This window comes from Protopterus annectens, chromosome 3.part0, assembly GCF_019279795.1.
Source record: "Protopterus annectens isolate FY-2018-M chromosome 3.part0, PAN1.0, whole genome shotgun sequence".
Lineage (NCBI taxonomy): Eukaryota > Metazoa > Chordata > Ceratodontiformes > Protopteridae > Protopterus > Protopterus annectens.
The window spans coordinates 70178089-70205501 of NC_056731.1; the positions used below are offsets into that span (position 1 = coordinate 70178089).

Consider the following 27413-nt stretch of genomic DNA (forward strand, 5'->3'; position numbering starts at 1 on the left):
GATGCTTTCTGCTAATTATTATATCTAACTTGGGTTACTTCAGTGGTATAAAGATAATGAGTGTGGCGGTGAGCCTAGAATCCTGTCAGCAACTCCCCATCAGCCTCTCCTTCAGTAATGATTGTCATGCTGTATCCATTTCTATGTTCAAGAATGCAGTACTAATATTGATGAGTTCCTTTTACTTTTTCTATGGAATAAATCCATCTAGCACCAGCGTTACCATTCAAGCACTGATTGGCCTCTGTATGGTTCTGTATAAAAGCTACTGGCCACCATGTCCTGAGTACTCTCCTCATCAGTATGACACTCCATGTAGGCCAGAAATGGTAACAGTAGCTTACAGGTATTTATGGGGAAAGTACATGGAAATCATGCAAATACAGGACATCCATGTGTGTATTAGTTAAAGGGTCACCCTTTAAACTCAGGGTCAGTATGACATGCACGGTTCTTAGAGTGGGAAACAATATCACGACTAGGGATGGTAAGAATTTATAAGGAATATAAATGGGCTAATATAACACTGCGAGCATTACACAAAGGAAATACAAATCTGTCATTCTTTTTTTTTTTAGGCAAAATTAAAAATTAACCTTTATTATACTTAAATAAGTACATCCCTGGCATAGTGAAAGCATGCCTTGAAGGAAGACAGACAGCAGCTCTTTGAAATGCTGCTAAATTGATTATTGTATCTAATGACTTTACAGTTTGTCCCAATTAATTGCTCTGACTTCTTAATGAAATACATGTCCCTGAAATAAAAACATGCTGGTTGACTTCTACAAATAATATAGCCGGATGATATTTGTGAACTCTGTACACCAACTTGATATAACATTTCATGCAAGTCAAAGATAATAATAATATATAGTGGCAATGTAAATACCTGTCCAGGACGGGAGTTAGGGTATGATTTACTGCCGAATGACGATGTTTAAAATCAATGGTACAGTCCTCATGATCAAGCTGCCATGCTAGTAGGGTCATTTTTCAGCTATTTACATCCCAATAATCAATCCCATTGGCTGACAACCCATTGGAGCACCCATCTCCCTTGTGAATTCCCATGGTCTCACCTCCTTTTTTCTTTTGTTTTGTTATTTATGACAATGGCAACACTTTGTATGCTTGTAAAATAAAGTATGACACCTTTTTTTGTAATGAAAGCCCTTAGTGTTTTTTTTTTCTGTAAAGGATCAGGAATTTCCTTAGCTTTGTATTCATATTTCTTGCGCATTGCATTTGCTAACATCATTGAATGACATCTAGACAACACTGTTTTGCATTTTACCTAATTGATCTGATTACTGGTAGTTTGGTAGACACAATATAGAAGTATATAGAGAAATATTATTTATTTTTCTAGAGATCACTCTTTTGATTTTTGCTGAATTCCTCACTTGACCAGCTACTCTCCTCAGACCCCCTAATGATCTATGCATTCCACCAAAGATGACAGCACTATGGCCCATTCATTCTCCCAAGGTGAGAGTCAGGAGTAGAACCATCATCTATGGTAGGTAATGAGGATTTTTCCTTGTTGAGCTCTACCATTCCCTGGTGATTCTCTGGTGCAGCTGTAACTCTGTAACATGTTTATAACAAGGGATGCATGCCTGTTCCCCTCACATGCAGTCCCTTTTAGCAGTAGTACCTGGAGCACAAGTACAAGTGCAGGTCATGGTACTTCTCATGGGCCAGCCATGGCATCCCCCTCCTTGAGGTGGCTAGATCTGTGTTTTTACTCTGTCACCTTCCTGTGCCAGCTCTGCCAGTATTATAGCCATTAGTCAAACTTGGGCCATCTGGTATAAAGTCAGGGTTTGTCTTTCTAAGCCATGGAGGAGACCTTTGTTTTAATAACGCTCAACAGCTGGTAGAGATAATGCACAGATGAAGTTTAGATTCCTTGGACTGTCTGACATTCTGTTGCTGAATGTTTTTATAGGAGTGCATGAACTACACATAGCATAATTTCTGCAAAGCAGCCAATAAGATGAAATGATATTCCATCTGGAAGTTGTCTTATTATCCTGCTAGAAAATTCTAACTCGCTCAAAGATGAAAAAAGACTGGGACTTCCCCCAACTAAAAAAATCACACACTAAATTAAAAATGGTCGTCCAACTAGGCACACAAAAATAATGGTATACACTTAATCATGCAACAAAAAAAGTCAGTGAATCAATTAATGAATCAGTCAAATAACCAGTAAATCAAATAATCAATCAGTCAGTCAGTCAGTCAGTCAGTCAGTCAGTCAGTCAGTCAGTTAATCAATCCAACAATCAATAAACCTTAAATCCAGGACATGTGATAACCTAAAGATTTAGAAGTATAACATGTGACCTGAATCACTACAGAGGGCAGTGAACACTACATAAAATCTGTATTGTAGTACTGCTAAAAGAAATGTCCACACCAGCAAAAGCACTGCAAGTATAAATTAACCCCCCACATTCCACCAAACAAAATGTAGACTTCTGAAGTAATTTTACATTTTTCCACAAAAAATAAGAAAAGTGCAGCATTACTGCTCTTCTTGGCAAGCATGCTGTGATTATAAAATTAGTATCTGTGCAACGTTATAAGGAAGTTTGCTACATAATAGAGCCATAACTGCTAAGATAAGATAAGGTAAGACCTGTGACATGCAATATGCCAATAGATAAAAGTCAAGCTGAATGTATGAGTTGAAATAAAAATTTTTCTATTAGACTACATTATTAAATGATACCAGCCAAAGGCTGCATGCATCTCAAATGCAGACTTCCTCAAGAAATATAGCCAAAAAAAGACTGAAAACTAATTAAAAGTTAGCATGCATTTCACAGAATATCACAACAGGATTGTAAAACAGAGCTAGAAATCCAAAGTAAATATAAACTTTAAGCTGAAAATTTATCATCAGACTGCCTCCATGAAAAGAAAGATAAAATAAATGGATACAATTCTTTTAAATATCAGGCATAATCCAGTCAAAACACTAAAAAACACTATAACTGTTGAACAAATGATAACAACCCTACAGCAGCTCTGCTACAGGTGGCAGAGAGGAAGTTCCTTGAGCATCAGGTGCTTGAAGAAAAAGATGCAGAGAAGCATAACATCACTTGCTGTTTTCCATAGGAAATAATTACCCATGAAATTTCTAATTGTGCAACAACAATGATTTACCTTCTTTTGGGAGATTTTTCTCTTCTTCTAGTTTGTGCAAATGTAGAGTTGGTTCGGAGGGTGTGAGGGCTTGCCCATTTCAGAAAATTCTTCAAGTTAACTTTTTTGACCTTCTTTGTTTTGGGAATTATTTTTCAGCATCTCCAATGCTCAATGCTCAAGGTTTTTCACTTTAGTAATCCATCGTAGAACCTCCCCAAACACACACGCGTGCGCACACACACACACACACACACACACACACACACACACACACACACACACACACACACACACACACACACACAGCAAGATATATTCATTTTTTTTTCAAATTTGCACCATCCAAAGGAAACAAAGCTCATCCAATGAAATACATGGGAACTCAGCATCAACGCATGTGGCATCTAAAGAAATATGATAAAACTAGAATGCATTGGTTTAAGGTTTTATATGCTGAGGGAAAAGGTAAGGTTATTTTCTTTCAATCAAAAAAGAAATGTCATTGCCATACCATTTGTCTGATAGTAACATGTTTTGTCACCAAGAAAATAGTTATTGTATAACATCTAATACATAATGTTAAATGTACTATCTATCTATGTATCTGTCTGTGTGTCTATCTATGCATTGGTTTATTGTACATGGTGGATCATAAAGATTCTGATTTGAAACTGGTGAAAAGATAAGCTTATGCACTTTTCTGATATCATAAAGGTGCATAACAAAGTTTATGCACCTTTGAAAGCTGTTCAGGTTTCATGATGTAGAAAACACAATAACCACCACAAAACAATATCAGAAGTATTCTGACAACTATGAAATAGCTTTACAACACTTCAAACTGCCCCCCAAACAGTATCACACACACACACACACACACACACACACACACACACACACACACACACACACACACACACACACACATTTTTGTATTGACTATTTTAACTGATATTAATATTTATTGCTGTAGAACAGGAATTATCTGATCTTGTGTTTGTCTTCTGGCTTTCTCAGGCTTTCTAGTACTATATTAGAAGAAAAACTGTATCCTATAAAATGGCCATGAGATTGTCTGTCTGCATAACTATTTGTTTCATTGTGAGGGTGTAGGGTGCTCTGCACTCTGTAAGAAATGAAAGCATTTTGAATATATTCATAGGGAGCTTAGGCTTAATGCCATCCCCCCAGGTTTAAATGATAATACCTCTATCAAATCTGTACTTAGGTTGCATGCAGTTAAACTAGCTAGTAAGTAAACATAATGTTTTACAACTAGCAAACATACAATTATATATGTTTAACTACTTAAGATAAGACTTATATTAGTGTAATACTTTTTGGTTATTTATGATTGACTACTGTTTTTGGTATTAGTCTTGGTTTTACTATATCATATGGAGTTTGGAGGGAGTATCATTTAATAAGAATTAATGTGGTGATACATATTCAACAATATTAGAAAACTGGTAATAAGATGAAAATATAAGTATGTGTCAACTATGGCTTAATTGATCTGATGAAGTCCTTGAAATGTTGTAAGGGGCAAAAGTACTTAACCCTCTGATCTATTAAAAATTACTTTTTTATACAGTTCTTGGTGTCGTTGAGTAGTATCTGGTGTTGTTGGATATGCACATGTATTCTTATTTTGTTTTTTAGTGTATCTAGTGTATGGGTGCCATTTTTGGGGTTATTTGTTTGAGTCTTTATACAACTGGCTTGGCCCAGAACCAGGATTTTCATATTACGACTTCTGATACCTCTACAGTATACTATCATCCATTATCATTGTTAATTATGCAATCAGTTTGAATTATTTAGTTGCACAAATTAAACAGTATGTGTCCTTATCATCATATTTATAAGTAAACGTCTTTAACACTAGTCTTTTTATATCTGTCTTTAACCAAAATGCAAAATCAATCACTCTAACAAAAGATCAACAAGATAGAAAGGAAACCTAATTTTAATAGAAAATATTTATCATCTCTTTCTATCATAGTCACTCTTGTTAAGTTTTCTGTCATTTATCCTCTGTCTAGGTTAAGTGAACTTGGTTCAAATGAAAGATGTTCATAATACGCGGCTATTATCTCTTCCTTCTTTTGTGGCCCTACTAGAAGTGTTCATGTAGCATTAGCTCTCGACACACTTCCCTGCTGCTACTCACTCACACTGGGAAGTGCCCTAACTCCCACTAACTTGATTTCCATGGAGTTAATCCCTCCCAAAACCCTAACCCTAAAGACTCCCCCCCAGTCCCTAAACCTAAACTCTTGATCTGTCCCAAAATATAAAATCCCGCTCCCCTCCACTCCTTAACCCTAACGCTAATTTCCCTATCACTCCATAAACCTAAAATCTCCTTCTCCTCTATAACCCTAACCTTCTGACACCTGCCAGTTGCTCCCTAAGCCTAAATTCCTGCTCCCCGCCCTAACCCTAACCTTTGGATATTTTCTGATTATTCCCACTTCATTCTCTAACCCTAAACTCCTGATGGCTCCCCAAACCTAGCCTTCCACTACTTTCTCATTGCTTTGCTAAACCTAAAATTTCCCACCCCTACCTAAACCTAAATTCCATCTGCCTGTTTCCTTTCCCCACTTACCTGGACCATGGTGAGCACTTGCTTGTGTCTATCTGGTGCAACAGCTGCGTCACTGAACTCAGGTAATAGTTCAAACACCTGTTTGAGCAGCTGGGTTGATGTGGACAATGTCTCAGTTACAGCACTCAAGTTCCCAGATGCAACGTAGTGGAATTTGAGCAGCTGGGCCTTAATCATCTGTAGACTACTCTTCTTTTTTACCTTCTTGTAATTAAACAAAAGGTGCTTCAACAAAGTATTAGTTTAAGGGTGTGCACACACAACAAAGTATTAGTTTAAGGGTGTGCACACACAACAAAGTATTAGTTTAAGGGTGCGCACACACAACAAAGTATTAGTTTAAGGGTGCACACACACAACAAAGTATTAGTTTAAGTGCACACACAACAAAGTATTAGTTTAAGGGTGCGCACACCCAACAAAGTATTAGTTTAAGGGTGCGCACACACAACAAAGTATTAGTTTAAGGGTGCGCACACAACAAAGTATTAGTTTAAGGGTGTGCACACACAACAAAGTATTAGTTTAAGGGTGCGCACACACACAACAAGGTATTAGTTTAAGGGTGCGCACACACAACAAAGTATTAGTTTAAGGGTGCGCACACACAACAAAGTATTAGTTTAAGGGTGCGCACACACAACAAAGTATTAGTTTAAGGGTGCGCACACACAACAAAGTATTAGTTTAAGGGTGCGCACACATAACAAAGTATTAGTTTAAGGGTGTGCACACTTATGCAGCCAGCATATTGTACATTTTTTATTTTTTATATTTTTTCCCCTTGTTTTTCAATTGAATTGTACAGGTTATAGGTCACATTAAAGATGGGAAAAGTTTTGAAATGATTTATTGTGGTCTCATTTTTATATCACAAAAAAATTGGCATTTTAACAGGGGTGTGGACACTTTTTATATCCACTGTATATGCTAACTCTAAGATCGCACAATCCCCTACCGGGGATTGTCGATCTCACGCACCTGCTGACCATCTGTTTCAGTCGACCAAACAGATGTTAACTTTGTGATTGATCACCTATCATACACTCATAAATATATATATATATATATATATATATATATATATATATATATATATATATATATATATATATATTTGTACTGTGTTTGCCAACAAGTTCAGTTTCCTTACTGTATTTACCAATTATTTATTTATTTATTGTCATTTATTAACCAGGTTGGTTCAACTGAGCCAAAGGCCCATTTTCAGTGGAGACCCAAGGAGAAAATCACCAATTACAATTACAGACATTCCAAAAAACAGTAATTAATACAAAGGCTAAAAATTACAATAGTAATGTTGGCAAGAAACATTTACATAAAATGAAATAAACAAAGACAAAATCTTTATATATAAGTTTCAAAAAATCCAATATATTTTCAGGATCTGTAATCTTACACAGTCATTCTGTACCCCGAGCAATAGCCTGTGTGAGTAGACTAAATCATAAAATGTCTGCCATTATAAAGCACCACTACCAACCCATAACATTTCACATACTCTACCACATAAAGGATGAGAATATGGACACTTACAAAATGACTGCAGGCATTTATTATACCAGGACATGATGCTGCTCTAGTTATTCTGCATGGTGTCTACTCAGGTCTTTATACTTAGCCTTTCCAGTTCCCTGATGTAGGAGATATTTCTTCTCCTCTTCATCTCTTTTACCAGATCTTCACAGGAATCCATTTTGTGAAGCATGCTGTATATGACTGGCTGTAATATAGAATTAGTCTGGACTCTTATGTCTCTCAAGAAGGTATCTGGAATCTGCCTGCCCTTGCTACATGTCAGCCATGCTCTCAACACAGCTGTGCTAAAGAAAGAATAAAAAAAAATGGCACCTTCCCAAAATTTAAGGTCCACTAATACTCCACCCTCTTTCAGGATGAAGCTGTAAGCAAAATGCCACTGAATTTTAAACATGTTGCATGAAGATATGTAGATATCATACTGTGTGAGGTGTTCCTTAAGACTGTTTGAGGTATTCACTGACACTTTACATGAACATTTGCACTGTTCTTACATCATGTTGCTCCTTTATCTGTTTAAAACTTTCATTTAGTGGCTAAAGCTAGTAGCTGTAATAGTTTCCCACCCGCCCTTACTATTGGTGTCTTGTTGTTATACTTGGTGGTTTTGCAGTTGCCACCCATACTGTAAATTTCATCTGGGACGCTCCTCCCAGTAGTGTCATTAGCTCATTCTACCTAATACAGAGAGAACATTTGAGAAGGTCAACCCACTTAGGTTCTTAACCTTGAATTGTCTTCTGTTCTTGCTTTCGCCCATTCCACTTTACTAAAAAAAAAAAAATTAGTTAGAATCTCCTTGTGTTCTGACTGAGTGTGCTTCTCAGCTGATAAGTATATTTTTTGGCACTTTTTAACTGTTCAGAGTTGAATAAAACAATAATTGAATTCAGTTCAGAATACAATTTGAATAAATTGCATATATTTAAACTGCATTTGCTCTAATATTGCTACACACTCAAGTGTGCTAGCTTGCAGTGCAATTGAATTGTTTTTAGTGCTGTTTTAGCTGCTTTTCTGTAAAAAAAAAAAATCTAAGCTTGTTCCCTGCCTTTCCTGTAACTAGTCTAGTCCATATACAGATTTGCGTATCCAGGACTGTTTGTAAGCTTCTGAGCCCCCCAAGCCTTTCTGCCTTGGAGGGAAGCCTTTTAGCTTATCAGTGGGAGTGGTAAGCACTAGGTAGCCGATCTACCAGAAGAGGAGTAATTTCTGGCCCAGAAACTGTAGTTTATTGGCTGTTTGGGCAGTTGTTCCATCTCTCTCAACTTTCGGGTTTAAAAGTCTGCATTTATGCTTGTTTTCCACCTTTTCTGTAACTAGTCTAGTCCAGATACAGACTTGCTGTATCCAGGACTATTTGTAAGCTTCTGAGCAGTGCCAAAGTCTGCTCTTCAATTTTCCCTTAGATCTGCTAATTCTCTCCTCTCCTGCACTTTTACTAGATTATTAATCTAGCACTTTACCAGACTTCTTGTAGCAATTATTGTAGCACACAAAAGTGCTACCAGCACTAAACATTCTACAAGGAAACAGATCCAGTGTTTATTATTAATGCCCACCCCTCCAGGCATGCCTAAAGGTCAGTTCCCTGTGCTTTCTTCTATTAACCTGGTGAACTTGGGCATCCTGAGGCAATGTAGCAACTGCCTCATGTACACCAACAACCCTCTCCTCTTACCTCCCAACACTCAGACTTGTGAGAGATGCACTTATATATCCAAATTGAAAGCCACGCACTCTCCAGCCAAGACCAGAATAGCTGGTCAAGAGGAGAAGGTCTACACTTGCACCACACCACATGGAACACATAGCCCTCCAGAACACACACCAGCACTGCCTTCACATAAAAACACAAACCACACACCCACCTTCATGAAGGCTCTCAATAAAAATCTACCCAAGCAGCAGAGACCTCCAAGGCAGAAATACACTCGACCACCACAACACAACACTAATCATGAGACACATAGCTCTCTTAAGCAGTGTGCCACTCAACCAAAGCCCCTAACGCAAAACAGCACACCCAACACACTAGTCATAGGTGACTCGATAGTGAGGCACACTGATGTCCCACTCACTAGGTTGAATAAGGTGAAAGTAACAGTCAGCTGCCTGTCAGGTGCCAGGATCCACCACATAACGCACGCACTCAGGTCCCTCAACAACAGGTACAAATATGACTCTGTCCTTGTGCACATGGGCGTGAATGACCTGAGATGTACCTTCCTGGATTACATGAAAAGAGACATGTAGGAGCCCTTGGATTATGTAGCCTAGGCATGTATGACCCTAGCCCTGAGCAGCATCCTACCATCACCCAGAATGATACCACAGTACAAAAAGAAAATGATTCATTTCAGCAATCAGCTAAGTTTCTGGTGTCATTCTAAGGGGATCCAGTATCTGTCTGTCTGGGATGACATGACTGACAGACCTCGATGCTTTGTCAGAGATGGCCTGCATCTGTCACCCCTGGGCTTCTGGCTATGGGCCAAGGCTCTTTCCACCCCTATAATGCCTTTTTTAGGTGGTGTTCCAAAGACCAAATTACCACCATAACAGCTACAAACAAATGCAATCTGAAAGTCATGCTGCTCAATGCTAGAAGTCTAAATCTCAAAATGCACTCACACGAAGCACTCCTTAAAATGGTTAACATCAACATTTGTGCTGTAACTGAGACATTGTTCAAGGCAGCAGAAAGTACCCCTGCACTACCAGGTTATAACTCATTCCACACCTTTCGGCCAAGAACTTGGACCGAAGCTCCAAAAGCGGTGGTGTTTCCATATTCATAAAGAATGCATACACCTCCAGACTGGTAGTCCAACATAACACATCAGAGATACTTCAGGTGCAGCTAACATTGGGTAAGACATTGATTCAGGTTGTAGCCTGCTATAGGTCCCCAATCATGTCCCAATATTCACTCCACGTTCCTAAGCACCCTGGAGAATATTAGGGTCCAACCAAACACTCTCATACTAGGTGATTTCAATTACCCCTCCATTAACTGGGAAAACTACTCATGTACCAGTACACTTGCCCAACGTTTCCTGGAATTAATTAATTCCAATGCCCTGTACCAGCTCGTACTTACCCCCACTAGAGGCAGCAACATCCTTGACCTGGTCATTACTAACATGGGCAGCCATTGCTCTACACCAATAGTCAACTCGTCCCTGGTTAGATCCGACCACAAACTAATCACCTTGGAAATCCACATCCCTCCCACCCCCCACCCCCGTAAAGGTAACCACCATGAAAAACTTCTCCAAAGCTAACTTTGGGCTCCTAAAAACAGAGGTGGCTAACTTCACAGCACCCATGCAAATGGAGAATTGTTGATGACCACCGAATCATACACCAATGCACTGTACGAACATGTACACAAATGCATGGACCTCACCATACCCAATAGAACCAAGATGCTCTCCTCTAAAAAATGGAAGCCAATCTGGTGGTCCCCTGCCATAAACAAACTCTACAACAGAAGGAGAAAACTGATGCAGAATAAGGTGAAGTCCCAAGACTAGAAAAACTCCCTTATCAACCTCAACAAAAAGTTGAGATCGCTCATCAAATCCTTTAAAGCTAGCTATGAAAACAGAATTGCAGCAGATAGTAAAGACAACCACAAGGCCTTCTATAGTTATGTAAAAATTCTCCACTGCAATACCCAGATTTGCTCTGAGCTACTGCACAATGGTACCTCCTATACCAAGCTAACAGATATTGCCAATATACTGGCCAACAGATTCAGTGCCAACTTTACCCCCCCCCCAAGGACCAATCACAATACCAGTAGATTGCCAGGCACCCAGCATTACTGCTGCACAGGTTAAAACAGCACTGTCCAAGGCCAAGTATATAGCTTCTATGGGACCTGACAATATCCCTGGCTGTGTTCTTCTACATGAACTACAGAGTGAACTGCACCTCAACTGTGTGCCCTGTTCAATCACAGCCTCACCTCAGGCTTTGTCCCTACCAAATGGCACACTGCTACAGTCACCCCTCTCCACAAAGGAGGAGCAGCTACAGACCCAGGGAACTATCGCCCCATTAGCCTGATGAGTCTGATATGCAAAGCTAATGAACGCATCATCATGAACCTAATAAACAAGGATATAGGGAATCTCCAAACTCTGGATCCCACACAGTTAGGTTTTGTGAAGGGTAGATCATGTCTGCTCAGCTTGGTCAACTTCTTTGAGTCAGTCACCAGAGCTGTGGATGAAGGCAAGGTGGTTCATACAAACTATCTTGATCTGACCATGGCCTTTGATACCATTCCCTACTCAGGAATCATAGAAAAATTCACTAAGCTAGGCATCAACCCCTATATCACTAGGTGGGTTGCAAACTGGCTCACAGATAAAACCCACAGTGTGAAAGTAGCTGACTCCAAGTCAGACTGCTGACTATTCACGAGTGGAGTCCCACAGGGTTCAGTCCTGGGTCCTCTCCTGTTTGGTATCTCCTTGTCTGAAGTCCAGGCCAACACACAAGGACTCTGGGTTGACAAAGTTTGCGGACAATTGCAAGTTAGGAGCTATTATTAACTCCCCTAGTGATGTTGACATCCTACAGAATGGCCTCACTGAGACCAACGACTGATGTCAGAACCATGGCTTTAAGCTCAATGCCAAAAAATTTGTCATCCCCTTTGGGAAAAACCCAATTCACATGAATTAACACATTGATGGTAGTCCAATGAAATCAGAAGGCGTTATAGGAGATCTGGGAACACAGGCTGACAGCAATCTCTCTTTTGATCACCACATTGCCACTGTGGTCAGAAGGTACTTCTGTGTGGCACATCTCATTACTAAGGGTTTTGCATCCAGGAAGAAAGAGGTCATTGTCTCCCTCTACTCTTCCCTCATTAGGCCAATCATCCCCATTTGGCATGTACCTCATTAGACACCTGCAGCAACTGGAGAGGCCCCAAAAGTACTTCACAAAGAGGATCCTAGACCTTAAACACTTGTCCTATATGGGCAGACTCAAAAAACTCCAATTATTCTCTGTCTCATATCACCTACTTAGAGGCGATCTCTGCTTGACTTACAAAGCCATGTCTGACCCAGCTCTGTTAGACATGCTACATCTAAAGAAATCCCAATCCCTCCGCACCACATGCTCCAGAAACCTCAACCTCATTACCACAATCAACAGAACATACTGGAGGGACAGGTTCATAACCCAGAGACTGGCCATGCTTTGGAATAGACTTCCCATACATGTCAAACAGAGTACCTCACTGGCCCTCTTCAAGAGAAATCTTGATGAATGGATGGGAAATAGAAAATTCACCCCGAGGATGACTCCAGTGGCTCTACTTGACAGAGGCACTGGGAACTAAGGTCGGGTGGCACGATGCCAGGATACTTCTATGGGCTAGGCTTGGAAAGGCTTCAGGGCCATTAGCCTGGTACACACCTTTGAACCTATGAACCTAGTATCAGTTTATCGAAAACTTTCTACATCAAACATCTTTTCATCTAACCATATTCATCGAACCAGTTTTCAGCGAACCGTCAAATCAGCGAAACCTTTACCCAGGGAAAAAAGCTACTTGACCACCAGAGTGATTGTAATAAAAACTACATCATTTTGCACAAACCAATGTGGGGGACTTCATGCCCCCCAACTGTATATCCCAATTCCAAGAGCACACTACATTGGAGAAAAGGGCAAATGTGTAACAACAGCCACCTATTTCCTTTCCCTGGGAAAATGTTTTGATTTGATGGTTCGCTGAAAAGTGGTTCAATGAAAAGGGTTTGATGTAAAGGCGTTCGATGAAGAAAGTTTTCAATAAACTGATATAGACCACAGTATGCAGGCTTTTAAGAAAAGGGAATGGCAAAGGAGGTGCAGTAATGAGGATTAATAAAACAAGAAGGGGAGCATTGAAAAGTAAGGAAACTACATCTCTCATGCAGCTCTGAATGCATTAATGAGCAAGAAAAAACAGAAGTATTTTGTCCAAATCACAAAACCCTGTATCCTGTATAAGGATCACTAATGTAAGTCAGCACCAGAATAAAATGCCAAAATAAGTCAAATGCAATGTGAGATCATTGCACTGGTATCTGATAAAATGGATGTAGAAATGCTAAAAAAGACAAAACATGCATTGGAGTCCACAGACTGGATTGTAATGAGGAAGATTGTTTTCCGGTAGCAACAGAAGGAAACTACAGCTAAATTGATATAAGCTAATGATTATATAGCAAATAATATCACTTTAGACAGTAAAAAATAGAACCTTGATGCTGTTATCATCACCACCCAATCTTTTTACGCTGCAGCATGTGTGATCTGCCAGAAAAAGTTGTTTGTATTGAATGGTTATCAAGAAAAGAGGATAAAGCAAGCCAGTATACAAGACCTACCAAAACATTATGTTGGAATGTCACACGATGGCATAATTCTGAAAGTTAAACTTGCATAAACTAACTTCCAAAGAGGTACCAGAGTCAAAAGTTTAGCAGAGCAGTATGACATAAAAGGCAAAGAGAATGAAACCCAAGCTGATAAATGCCAGTTGGAAGTAGAATTCCATATAGAATTGTAATTGGTCTTTGTCAATGTCTTTTCAAGCGTAAAAAATGGAGAAAGATAAATTTGCCCTTGCATGTGATGTGACTGTTTGCAGTTTAATAGGCATTTGTAAAAACAAATCTTTGGAAGATCTTGGCAAATGTGTATAATAGACTCATATACGACAATCCCTCCGAGCTACACGCTCTAGGGACCTAAACCTTGTCACCACAATAAACAGAACATGCTGGAGGGATAGATTCATGTCCCAGAGACTTCCCATACTCTGGAATAAACTACCTATCTATATCAAACAATGCTTCTCATTAGTACTCTTCAAGAAAAATCTTGATGATTGGATGGGAAATAGGAAATTCACCCCGGGGATGACTTCTGTGGTTCTGCTCGACAGTGGCACAGGAAAATAATTTTCTTGGGTGGCAAAAGCCAGGGTACCTTTTTGGCTGGGCTTGTATAGGCCCTAGGGCTGATAGCCTAGTACTTACCTATGAACCTAAGTTCAGTGCAATAATGTCAACGTGCATAGTGCATAGTCCATAACTGAGCTACAGACTTTGCTCTGCATACTTGTAAAGAACCAGATGCTTTCCTTCTTGATAGTATCTTTTGCACACCATGTATAGAGCCATGTCATGCTCTAATGAAGTTATAGTCTCAGCAGGAAGAACACAACAAAAAAGAACATGGCACAGTACCTGAATATTGTCTTATCTTAGTAAATCAGTCAATAATCTCTACATTACAATAAATAACTAGCAAAATTATTCAGTATTATCAAACCGGAAGTATTAGCACACACTAGTGTAGTGTAGCAGATAAAACAGGACATTCTGAAGCTCAAATAGAATAGAACATAGGACTTAATTAATTTCATAATTATACCCATTGTAAGACAGGTTACATATAGACTTTATTTGCTTATTGATTTGCAAACTTTGTTTTGATAAACAACATCAGTTATTGATAGCTATGCTTTCTAAACCATCTTATCAAAGACAGATATATGGGAACTATAAATTCCTTATCTTTGCCATCATTTTAATGTGATTTTTTGGCCCCTCATTATTGCTGAGTGCTGAGTATCAAATCTCATCCATCTGCCACCAAATCTTTCAGTGCAATACCTTTGCCGATGCATGGGTAAGAAAAAGAGGATAGACGGACAGAAGGGACCAACATCCCGGCAGCCATAAGGAGTAGATGCCCCCCAACCTTTGAAGCCCTGGATGCAGTCTACATGAACAGCAGGCCCCGTCTGCATCTCCACTTTTGCTTATGCCCAATGTCTTTGGCAGTGAATTTACTGCTTCATTGGCGCTCGCTCTTGAAGCTTGTGCTGCATTTCTGGGATGCCCACATCCACTGGGTGTAGGTCTTGAAGTGAATAGAGTTAAAATCCCTGTCTCTGGGCTGAACAAGCTGGCATTGTATGCTCAGTCTTACTCTCTTCCTGTTGACTCCTCCAGGTGTCCAGGTAGATAACATATCCAGTACCTGAGCTGCAGTATTTTTTTCTCTGCTCCGTGGATCTGTCTCCCTGCCTGTATTTGTAATGAGAAACTTTGTGTTGTAACAATTTTTATGTAGTAACCACAATGAAGGAGAAAAAGGTGCAATTGTAGCTTAGAAAACAGTTATCCACACCTCAATGGAATTCCAGAAGACAGGAAACAGTAGATGGGCTTAACACAGTTTTAATGCAGTAAGAAAGCACAACACATAAACGATACTCCTTGAAAATATGTTTTCATCCTCAACTTCATCAGATACAACTAACAAACTAAATTGCGTGCCTTAAATACTTCAATTAAATACAAATTCACCAATAAAAACAATGCATCACTAAAATTAACATGTTATAGGCTTTACCCACAATTCTTTTCACCTCCACTTACATAAATAACTTAATTTACAACAATTCTACACTTTAAAAGTTCTTTTTAATACAATTCATAATGTAAAATAAACCCTATAACTGCTTGCATCAATAAATGTTAAAACAACATCTCTTCTTAAGGGTAATAAATCATAAAAAAGCTTGATATACAAGTTTATAAAATTTATAAAAAGTTATTCATGTGCCCTCTATTGGCTCTAAAACTCACAACTACTTCACATTTGCAATAACTACAGAATCTCACTATGCAGGGACTCAAAACAATCAACCACATTTATATACTTTTTTGTAAATGTTATAATCTTGCCGCTCTCAGCTTTAAAACTGGGGCCAGGGATAAATCATCGTATAGTCCAGGGAACCTACTGGTTTCTAAAAAAATCTGCCAGTAAAGTTCCCTGTATTCAATTCTGGTCTCCCACATACCACCCCTCATATCCCCTGGGATCTCCTCAAGTACAAAAAAATGAAACTTTCTTTTTTGACATTCTATGCTGTGCCTATATAGTGCATTATTAACATTTCTATTACTTATGGCATTCAAATATTCATATACTCTCCTTTTCAGCTTCCTCTCGGTTTTTCCTACATAGAATGCCTTGCACTCACATAAGGCAAGATATAAAATCCCGCTGGTCTCACAATTACTATAGCTCCTTGCCATGATGGTTCTTTTTCCTGGAATCCAGGTGGACTAGTTCAGTATTCATAATGAAAGGGCATTGCGCACATCTCCCCCATTTGAATGTCCCTTTCTTTTTTTGGGTTCCACCCCCCCCTTAAAGTCATAGTACCCTTCCAAAACATTTTTGATACTTGTTCCCTTCTTATAGACACATTTAAAAGGGGGTTTTAAAGTCTAGTTTAAGGTCACTGATTCTACTGAACCTAGTCCATTCCCTTTCGATGGTTCCACATGCAACATTGGCATCCCCACTAAAATCAGTGATGAATGCCGAACCAAAGCTCCCCTCATTCTTATTTTCTTTCAAATGTAAATGATCACCCACAGGGCTAAATTCGGGAATTCCCAGGATTGGGCATATTTGTCTGTCCTCTCACTAGCCACCTCCGGTTTCACTTGGGTGATTAAAGTTTCTGGGTATCCTTGTTCACAAAACATCCATTGTAACACATCACATTCCTTTCTAAATTCTTCATCATTCAAAGTCATTCTACTAATTCTTACAAATTGCCCTTTTATAATACCTTTCTTCTTTATGTAGTAACTCAAATGCTATTCACATCAAAATGTATCACAAAGGTTTCCACTAGATTGTGAGCATTTTTTATTACTTTTTATTTTTGGATATATTTATCAAGTATTTATGATTAGGGTTATAGTCTAGGCTAAAATGAAATAAAATTCTGAGCATATTTTAGAGCTATATTTTTGGATCCCCTACGGAAGATCAACAGCTGACACCAAAACACCGACACACGAAACACCAAAAAACAGCGCTACTGCAGAAAAAAGATAAATGCCATTTCCTTTTTTCTGTTATGCACCCCCCCCCACCCCGTAACTCTAATATACCAACTCTGAGATGGGACTACAGTGCAGGAATGGAAATCTTTCCATTCCGCACTATGGAGACTTACCGTTTCCCCATTGTCAGTGTTTTGTGTGTCGGTGTTTTCGTGTCAGCGATGTGGGTGTTGGTATTGTCAGCTGTCGATCTTCCATAGGGGACCCATTTTTTTACATCTGTGTTTATTTTATATTATGCATATATTTATTTTCATTATTCCTTTAATTTTATATCTTGCAGTCAATGGGTTATTGCTGATTAGAATTAGGACAAAAAATAAATTAAACAAAGCTCTGAATTTACCTTCAAAATGTTGAGATTTGAGTGCATAAAACAACCTAAATGCTTCCAAACACGAAAATAAGTTAAAAATATTATTTTTTATGTTGACTTGCATATGTTTTTATTTAGTAAGATTCCCACAGATAATTCAGCAGGATCGTTTGTTTACAAAAAAGGATTAAGATATTTCACTGATCACATTCAAATGTTTCTTAATAGAACTAAAAATCAGGTGACACGCAAAACGATCAAAAAACAACCTGTGACAATATTTGTATTTCAAACAGCTTCAATTTAACACATTATAAGAAATATCTTTTGGACCACTAGTATATTTTTTAATGTTTTGTTGGCCACTCTGGACATTGTTTCCCTTTGGACCTGCATACTGCAAGATGTAGAGAGTGAGATGGTAAATGGTTTTTTTACAGTAGTAAAAAGTCAGTGATAATATGCTGCACACATTATGTCATTTATTGGAAATTATTGTACAAATATTTTTTCTGTTTCCTGTTCTACTGTCACTGACTGGCATTACTTCAAATTGCATTAAATTAGGTGAAATGTTATGCAAAGCAAGGACCCAGTTTTCACCTTTGGTTGTTTTCACTTCTTACAAAATAAGTACAGGTATACTGTCTCCTGACATTTGTAATAAATCAGTAATGAAGACAACTTTCTTTATAAAGTTTAAACAGCGTTATACCATACAAACAAATTTATTGTAAATTTTAGCAACAGAAAATATTTACAAATGCCAACAAATAAATTGCCTGCAAAACGCACATATCCTCAAAGGCACATAGTGATGCCTGAATGAAGCATCCATATGGTCCTTTACTAGTCCCATGTGGTCCTCTAGTAGCCAATGTATGAATCCAACCAGACTGTTTTTATGGTATAAGACAATGCCCTTTCTAAAAATATCATGTATCAACTAGGCAAATTATTGCAGAGCTAAGGTTCCAGTTGGTAATTTATTGCATTTTATAGTATTATTGCAGTTGTGCTTTGAGGAGGATACTCTGTTTAGCTGTTGTACTCTGTCTAAACCCATTGTCTTTTCTACTTCTGTAACTTTCCTAGTTGGTTTGGGTTGGAGTTTAAAGGGATCTGATGTGGATCAGACCATCAACCTATTTAACAAATAATGCAATAAACTAAGTTAAAATAAAATAATTTATCTTGTCACATATTGCCACTAGGACTTGCTGATAAGGACTAGCATTTTGTTATATCGATTACATGAATACTGCTATTAAGATGGCTTTACCTGTCGTTTAGTATGTAGTGGTTGTTTTTTTGTAAAGTGTGTGTTTCTGCTGAAACTGTAATTTCATATTCTGGATACAAAGTAGTTTTAAGCCTCAAAGTTGGAAGCTTTTTCTTCTGGGAAGCTCGAAGCTGGAAAGCATATAAAACAAGCTATCTAAACTAGAAAAATGAAGTTAAGGTAAAACATGTCAGCTAGCTCTGAGTAACAGCGTACACTGATAGACTGCAACATGTTAAGTATAGTACTTATAACACAGGCAGATCTACAATCACGTGAGCTACACCACTTACCCAAAGGAAAATATCTACATTGTACTGTAGCCATGTTATAGTAATAGAAATAAGCTAATAATTTCTTCACAATTTTCTATAGTTCAATACTCTTAACTTAAATTGTTTAGTAAGATAATTTGCTTCAAACAATGCCATGTGAAAAGTTTATGATCTATCAGCTCTCTTCAGTTTTGTCCTAAATCACTTTATTTACAAAATTACCATACTTTATAACCAGATCTACCAGAAAACTGCACTGTACTCTTGAATATTGGACAATTGTGGCATTCTATGCTGGGGAAAGTAAATACTTTTCTGGTTTATTGCTGCCTTTGTCAGTTGTAGCAAGGTGTACTTCATTTCAGCTAAAAACCTTTTTATTCAAACGCTAATTGTTAAAAGCTCAATCTGTCAAATGTCTGTTTTATCAAATTTTTTCCTAGGGGAGAAAAATATTTGGCCATCATCAGGGATTTACCCTTTTCCCCACTGTAGTGCAACCTCAGAATTGGTACATTTATTTAGGGGGATGTAGGGACACAGCTCCCCACATTGGGGGTGTGGTGGCTCAGCCCCCCCCCCCACCTTGGTGGGTTTTAAATTTTGTAAAACTTTTGACGTTTATTAGGCTGGCCAAGCATTTTTTCCCCTGCTAAAATGGCTGTTCGACGGATCGAGCTTTTGACCATTAGCATTTGACTAAAACGTTTTTCACTGAAGTGATACAGGCCTGTTGCAGCAGTATGCTGGGTCCCTTTTTAAGTATTATCGGAGAGGTCTTTTCCTTTTTGTACTTGCTTTCCATTCACATTGGAGGTATTGCAATGGGAACTGCGAATGCTTCTCTTTCCTTTGTTGTGAGTTGATCCTTAATGTACAAATGTGGGGGGCAGGGTGGGGATGATCTGAATTTGCAACTGTATGGGATGTATTTGCAGGGGTAAAAATGTCTCTGTTTTTTCCATAACTCCCTTCTAGGTTTTTTTTTAATTGGAATTTAGGGATGTCATGACATCTATATTACCTTTCAATGAGGGGGGTTTAATTTATGTGGGAAAATGGACCATTATAACTTCTAAAAAAGATGTATCAAAAAGTGGTAGATGAGCAAGAATGTCATGGCTTGGCAGAGATATTGCAGCCTATCTGGAAAGTCTGGATCTAGTCAATCTATACGGGAAGGAGGCTTATCCTCACCCAAATACTTTTAGCTCTCTTTTATAACAGCAGCTATGTCAGACAGAGCCTATACCTCTATACAGCACAAATATTCTCTGCACAGTGTAGAAACACTCCCAACATTTATTTCAGACAATCTCCACCTCCACCTTTAAGATGGATTATGATAAGTCAACAGTTTTGCATGCCCCTTCGATCTTAATGTTGTCTTTGGTGATATCTGACCATTCTGACAGAAGCTTCTGCACAAACCTTCACAACCATCTACCCTCTACCATTACTGGTTTGGGCTAGCATAACAGAAGCTTCTTTTAGAAGATTCTATAGATTTCATCTTTTTAAGATGGTTTGCTATAAGCCTGGTTGGGGCACCTGCACTAATTTTAGAATATTAAACTTCTAAGAGGCAAAGTTTGATTTACATTTACTATGAAGATTAGTATTGCCATTTCAAGTAAATGTTATTTCTTCTTAGCAATTTAGTATTTATTTGTTTTGCTCTTTTAAGATCCACACACTTAGGTAGAACTGTTTTACTCTGAGGAAAAAAATACAATATGTTTTTCTTTCTTAAACCTTCTTCTTTTCATTTTTATTAATCTGAAGAAGTTTAAAGAAAAGTGTCTTCTTGGAAGGTTTGACAAATGTGGTACTATAAGCTTACAGGATTCGGGATCACATTATGTCTTTCACTTGGCTCCGGATTTCCAGCATATGACCTTCTGTTAAACAGATAAGTAAGCAGGTCCTAATACCAAAAAACATTGCGGAAATAATGGTTAAGCATACATGGTCAACAAAGTGAAGAAGAATGAGGCAGTGATGAAGGACAAAAAAGACTGACAAGTCTTAGTGCAGTCTAATGTCATATTGCATGGTTTGTATTCTGGGGTTAAATGCGCAGGGTGAAGTAATTTGTCAAACTGGAAAGAAGTCGGTCAGAGTTTGATTTCACAACTTGCTTTGTAGCCATAAGGTATGATGGAACAACTGCATGCATGGACTGCTTTTAATATGAGGATTGTTGAAGTCATGAGTCCTCAATACAAAATATCAGTGCACGTTATTAGCTTGACCTTAACAGTCATATCATTTAATTTATATAATCCACATTTTAATTTTATGACTTTTATGAATCAGTAGTAATGAAACTGTTACTTGTGCCTTGAAAAGTAATTGTGTAGAAAGATATAACATCTCCTTCAATGATATAAAAATTAAAATTAAAAAGAACCATTGCTTTGATGCTTTACTGTCATTTTATTCACAATTTATTTTTCATTTGGTAGGCTGATAATTTTTGGCATTTTTGGCATATGAGTGCCGCCATGTTACTTGAGATTTGTGACTACCACATCTTTTCACAAGATCAGATCTTTAGATGTGGAAGTTTACAGTGGCACTTAAATGAATAAAAAATACAGACAAGGATTTTTAGGAAAAGGTGGTATTTTTCTTTAAATTAAATGTGGTCAAAAGCTAACTTAAAAGATTTCCCAAGCTTAACTCAAAAGATAATTTCAGAGAGAAATTGTAATAATAAAAGTTATGTTTTTGAATAGGAGTTATAATGAAAGAGACCTAGATAAGGTTATTTCAAAAATATCACTAGACTCAAATGGAAGTTTTATGCTTATTACTGATGTGGTGTCATCTTGTCAGGTTCGATAACTCCAGAGACAGTGGTAGGGGAACACCTAACATGGTACTGTCTATCACTTGTGTCGCTAATAACTTTAGAAATATATTAAAACACACATAGAACATTTTAAAAGACAATGATTCTGTTATCAAAACGGAGAGTACTAAATGCTCTTTTTTTTAGAGGTGGCAGGTAACTTATTCACTCCAGTGGAGTTTTGGAGGTTTATACTTTTAACTCCCACTAATTGCATCCTGAACTTTTTGACAAAATCAAGTTATGACCCCCCCCCCCATTTCAAACAAATGTTCAGATCTCTGCAGCCATAAGGGTTACTACAGAAATGTAAATTGCAAACGGTTCAGCAGAAGCAAATGTTTAGACTGGTGATATCCATTTGCTTCTAGGTCTTAAAGTGCATTTTATAAATCGTAATAAGCACAGCACAGTAATTGTAAATGGTATAATATTTTGTAAATTACTTACAATATCTCAGTAACCACTTAAGCTACACACATGCTTTTTAAAACACTTTTATTATATTATCACTAATGACATATGCACACATACATTAACAGAAAAGAAAACAAATGTTTACTTTTTTCATTTGTTGTAATTCTGTGTCTAACTTTTTAAGCCATTAAAGACCCAGTCCCTTTTGACCTCTGTTTCTTTTCAAAACCCTTGGGGGACTCTACAAACACCCACATTAGGGACCTAAATCTACAATAAATAAGACTCATTGAAAGGATAGGTCTTTAACTTAATGTATTTCTAACTTATGGAATATGTTACCTCAACAAATCAAACAAAGCAATACTTTGAGTACCTGTAAGCCTATTCTTGATGACTGGACAGGTAAACACAAATTTACTTCAGGATTGTCAAGTACAGTGCTGCTTAGATTGGGAATTGAGCACTATTAAGGGCTTGAAAAGGGCGGCAAAATATATGTCTACTTAAAGGTGTTTATGGCTAGGCACCTTGTGGTCACTGGGAACACTTGTTTAGTAATGCTGCTATATTCTTACTGAATGTTGGATTTTATTGGTGTCCACTTACCTGCTAGGTTTAAATGAAAGTGTTAGCATTATTCCTTTTTTTAAACAAGACCTTTAAGGTGAATCAGGGTAGGGTTACTGTTTCATGTAAGTTTCAAATGAGATGTTTTACATAGGGACTTTGTTTCCATGAATACATCAAATGACATTCTCAGTCAGTTATTTAAACTGACCATATTCCATTAAATTACATCAATGAAAAGTATTTCCCACTGTGATTTTAATATGTCTGATAAAATCAGTTTATTACAAGATGAAAGTGCATTCTTAGAATAAAGTCTAACATTTGTTTAAGCAATTGCATTTTTATTTAACTAAATGGTAATGTTATCTGCTGGCTGGTTGTCTGTGAATTGTATTTTATCTTAGAGAATGGGCAAACTGTACATCAGCACCCTGATTGGTGAACAAATGTTCTCCAGCAGCGTGTTAATATACAAGTAATGCCCTCTGAAAAATGAGTGTGCTGCTTCATGGAAGCATATCAAGCTGCCGTGGAGATGGTACTGGAAAACCCTAATGGCCACCATTATTTTATGCTCACTAAACAGCACTTCAGCTGTTTAGCGAGTGTAAAATGTAAAAAAAAAAATTTTAAAAACGTTGTGTATATATATGTGTGTGTGTGTGTGTGTGTGTGTGTGTGTGTGTGTGTGTGTGTGTGTGTATGTGTGTGTGTGATTATGTCTGTGTGTGTGTTTATGTCTGTGTGTGTAAGTGTATGTGTGCATGTGATTGAAAGTGAGATTGATCAAGCCATTATTTTACTCTCACTAAGCACTTTTGCTGTTTAACAAGTATAAAGTAAAAAAAGAAAGAAAAGAAACTTAAAATAACAAAAGTGTGTGTGTGTGTGTGTGTGTGTGTGTGTGTGTGTGTGTGTGTGTGTGTGTGTGTGTGTGTATGTGAGTGACAGCTTATTGTCTATAAAAGCAGAAGAGACTCTGTGTGTGTGTGTGTGTGTGTGTGTGTGTGTGTGTGTGTGTGTGTGTGTGTGTGTGTGTGTGTGTGTGTGTGTGACAGAGACAGACAGACAGAGAGAGAGTGTGTGAAGAGTGAGAGTGATCCCTGGTAGCAGCAGCAGTTAAGATGTTTGCATACTTCTCGACCTCTTACCTCAACATATCTGGATAAGTATAAAATAAATGTGGGACAAAGGCTCAAATAACAATATATTTTTACATGATCCTGTTATAAAATAACAACATTACTTCAACATTAGGATTTGTGTCTGCTTGCATTTCCTGAAGCAGAGGTGAGTGTGTATGTGTGCCTGCAAAAGAGACAGAAAGAGAGAGAGAGAGAGAGATAGACCACTGGCAATAGTAAAGACGTCTAAATACCTCTTTACCTATCAGCTAAAGAAATCTGTATAAATAAAACAAAGGGAGAACAAAGGGTGAGTGTGTATGTGTGCCTGCAAAAGAGACAGAAAGAGAGAGAGAGAGAGATAGACCACTGGCAATAGTAAAGATGTCTAAATACCTCTTTACCTATCAGCTAAAGAAATCTGTATAAATAAAACAAAGGGAGAACAAAGGGTCAAAATGAACAGATTTTAATTACTGTTCTTATAAAAATTGCTTAAATAACAGGCTTTATATTAGAATGAATTTTCTAAACAAAATCAAAGTTAGAAACTCAAATCTCTCATAAATGGCAACACACCAAACATTTTAGGAAAAAGGAACCAAAAATAAAGTGAACACCTAGACATTTTTAAAGTATTATATTTTGAAGATAAAATGCTTCCTCCAACACCACTAACATATAGGACAGCAAGTTTGAAACATTAGGCGAAGGAACTATTTTGCATCAAAATTATATTAAAAAAAACTTAAAAAATAAGTAAATAAGACACAGCACTTTTACAGAGAGTTCATTCTCTAAGTGCAGTAATGCCCTCCGGGGTGTATGCTAATATGTAATTAATGCCCTTCGAGGGGTGTAGAGGCCCTCTGCCAAGTAACACAACATTCCCAACATCACCCTGAGAAGGAGATATCACCACTTTCCACTGCCCCCACACTTAAGCCATCCCTCTATCCCCTAGATTAACACTAGCATGTATCAACAGCTTGACAGCTGAGAACAACCCCTCTTGCTCTATGGATCAGCCAATGGTCTCAGGGTATATTGGGAAAAGGACTGCAGATTAACTTCATGAATATATATTCATATATCTGTCTGGACCAAGTCCAGAAGATCCGTTTATTGTAATCTGATGTTACATCTGGCAGCATTATACTCACAGTATCTATCAAAACATACTGTGGAAAAGTCGATGCGCAATGCATTCTCACATATTAGTGCTGCTCAGACTAAGAACAGCCAAACTGCTTGATTTCATTGTTTTGGTCGAAATATCTTTGGGTTTAAGTAATATCTAAAAATAAGATAGTAGAATAGATGCCTACTAAATTTATAGGAAGAATTCTGGTCATTCTTAATAATCTAAACAGTCAAAGTATTTACCCTTTTTTCAGACAAATATGCTAATGACATTCGCATTGGAGGCTAAGAACATCTGAAACTAGTCACACAAAGCCCAGAAAAATGCAAATTATTGTTACCTGTTTTTTGAGACTTCATATGTATATCAATGCTCTATGAAAGAAAATAAATGTGCCACATAAAGCCAGGAAAAAATATCCAAAACTGCTTTTGTGTCAAATTTTGTTCTTTATATCTCCTGTTTGAGTGGAAAATTATTTATGTTAACTCCTAAGAAACTGTCTGAAACAGAATGCAGTTTTATGCAACAAACCATTCATGTTCCACCCCTCCACCCCGAAAATAAACAGCAGCACTTCCAACAGAATAAAGATACATTTTTTCTAACTATGATCAGATGGTGAAATGGTGGGATGAAGAATCATGCACTGTAAGAGTAGGCTCTGGACTATTTTATGACTGCGGACTTCTACCTTCTTAGCACAGTAAACAAAAGATCAAATCGAACTTTCAGCATCTTATAGAAACTGAGCTGGACATCCAACATATGTCATTCACCATCTTATTTCTAATTAGTGAGAACAGTCATTTTTCTGGTCATGCTTTCAGATGATCTGAGTCTGCCAATACCTTGGAATGCACACATTAGTCATCTGTCAATGAACACGCCAGATCCTACCCAAGATAAACCTTCAAACCAGCTTTAAATATTTTCATGCGTAGTACTGCATTTGGCATTTCTTTTCCTTAGTGTGACAGCTGATCCAGGTCAGAAAAATAAACATATAAGCTACTCAGTATCCAATATCTCCTTGTATTGAAGTCTTTGAACAACACAGTCCCACATATACTGATTACATTAGATTTAACATTTTTGAAATGAAAGTAAACATGGCACTGTTTTATGGGAACGGTTGAAATAAATCAATTATTGTCTTGTTCATTGACCAACATAATCATCAAAAGTTCTTACCTTTACATGAGAGCTTGTTCTGTTCTGCTTAAATTTTTGCTGCTTCTTGCAAGTTGTTTTGCCACTGAATAAAAGTGATGTTACATATAACAGTTTTAAGTACAGGAACTTCATCACTTCCCCACTGATTCACATAATTGCCAAAAAATAGAACAGGTCATAAGAGCAGTGATTTCTTTAGTTCCGATGTGAAGATACTGCTGTTTAGATTAACAAGGGATATTGATGTGTCTCTTTTTAGGATTTATCAAAGCTGTCAATAAAGGTGAAGTAACACAGCCCGGTCAGACATTCCTACTTTATACAGTTTAATTAACCTGTAAGCTGAAGAAGAAAAACATAATGTCTCAGTGACATGTAACTGCACAAGATTAATGAAGGGAAACATATTATTTGTGATGATCTATGATGGAATATGACATAGGAAATAGATTAAAATGAACATCACCCACCTGTTTTTTAGCCCTGCATGGGTCACTCCATCGTTGGCTTTACCTACACATTTTAAACCACTAAAGTTAATGGCCCATCCCTCTCATGTTATGTGGGGAGAAGTTGATGGCAGGGTGATCTGATCTTGAAAGATGCAAATACATCCTTTCTAAATTTTTGCTTTGGTAACTGATAGATATGACATACAATATGACCCGTCACATTTCCTTGTTTCCTACTGCAAGCATTTATGTTGCTGTTTTCTCCCGAAAGCATAACAAATGTCATTGCCTGCTGTTAATCTTGACCTTTGCCATTCCATGGGAAGGGGCGGTAGGATGCTCAGACCATCATTCACTGTCTTCACTTTTATTTGCTATCCATTTCTGTTGAGGTTTTTAAAATATGCTCAAAAGGAAAGGGGAAGAAAAAGGTGAGGTGAGCATACAACCAAAGATGGGGAAGGGAGAAGGTGACACTGGGAAAGATACAGAGTGA

General features: G+C 37.7%; 1 protein-coding gene across 1 annotated transcript in view; it reads right to left on the reverse strand.

Annotated features, from left to right (window-relative positions):
* The window catches only part of LOC122797246 (C-C chemokine receptor type 4-like), an 89484-nt gene extending 62942 nt beyond the window's left edge, over positions 1–26542 (reverse strand). The window contains exon 1 of the mRNA XM_044066093.1: positions 26484–26542. The gene's annotated coding sequence lies outside the window, so the exon portion shown is untranslated. The remainder of the gene's footprint in view (positions 1–26483) is intronic.
* Between the last annotated feature and the right edge of the window lie 871 nt (positions 26543–27413).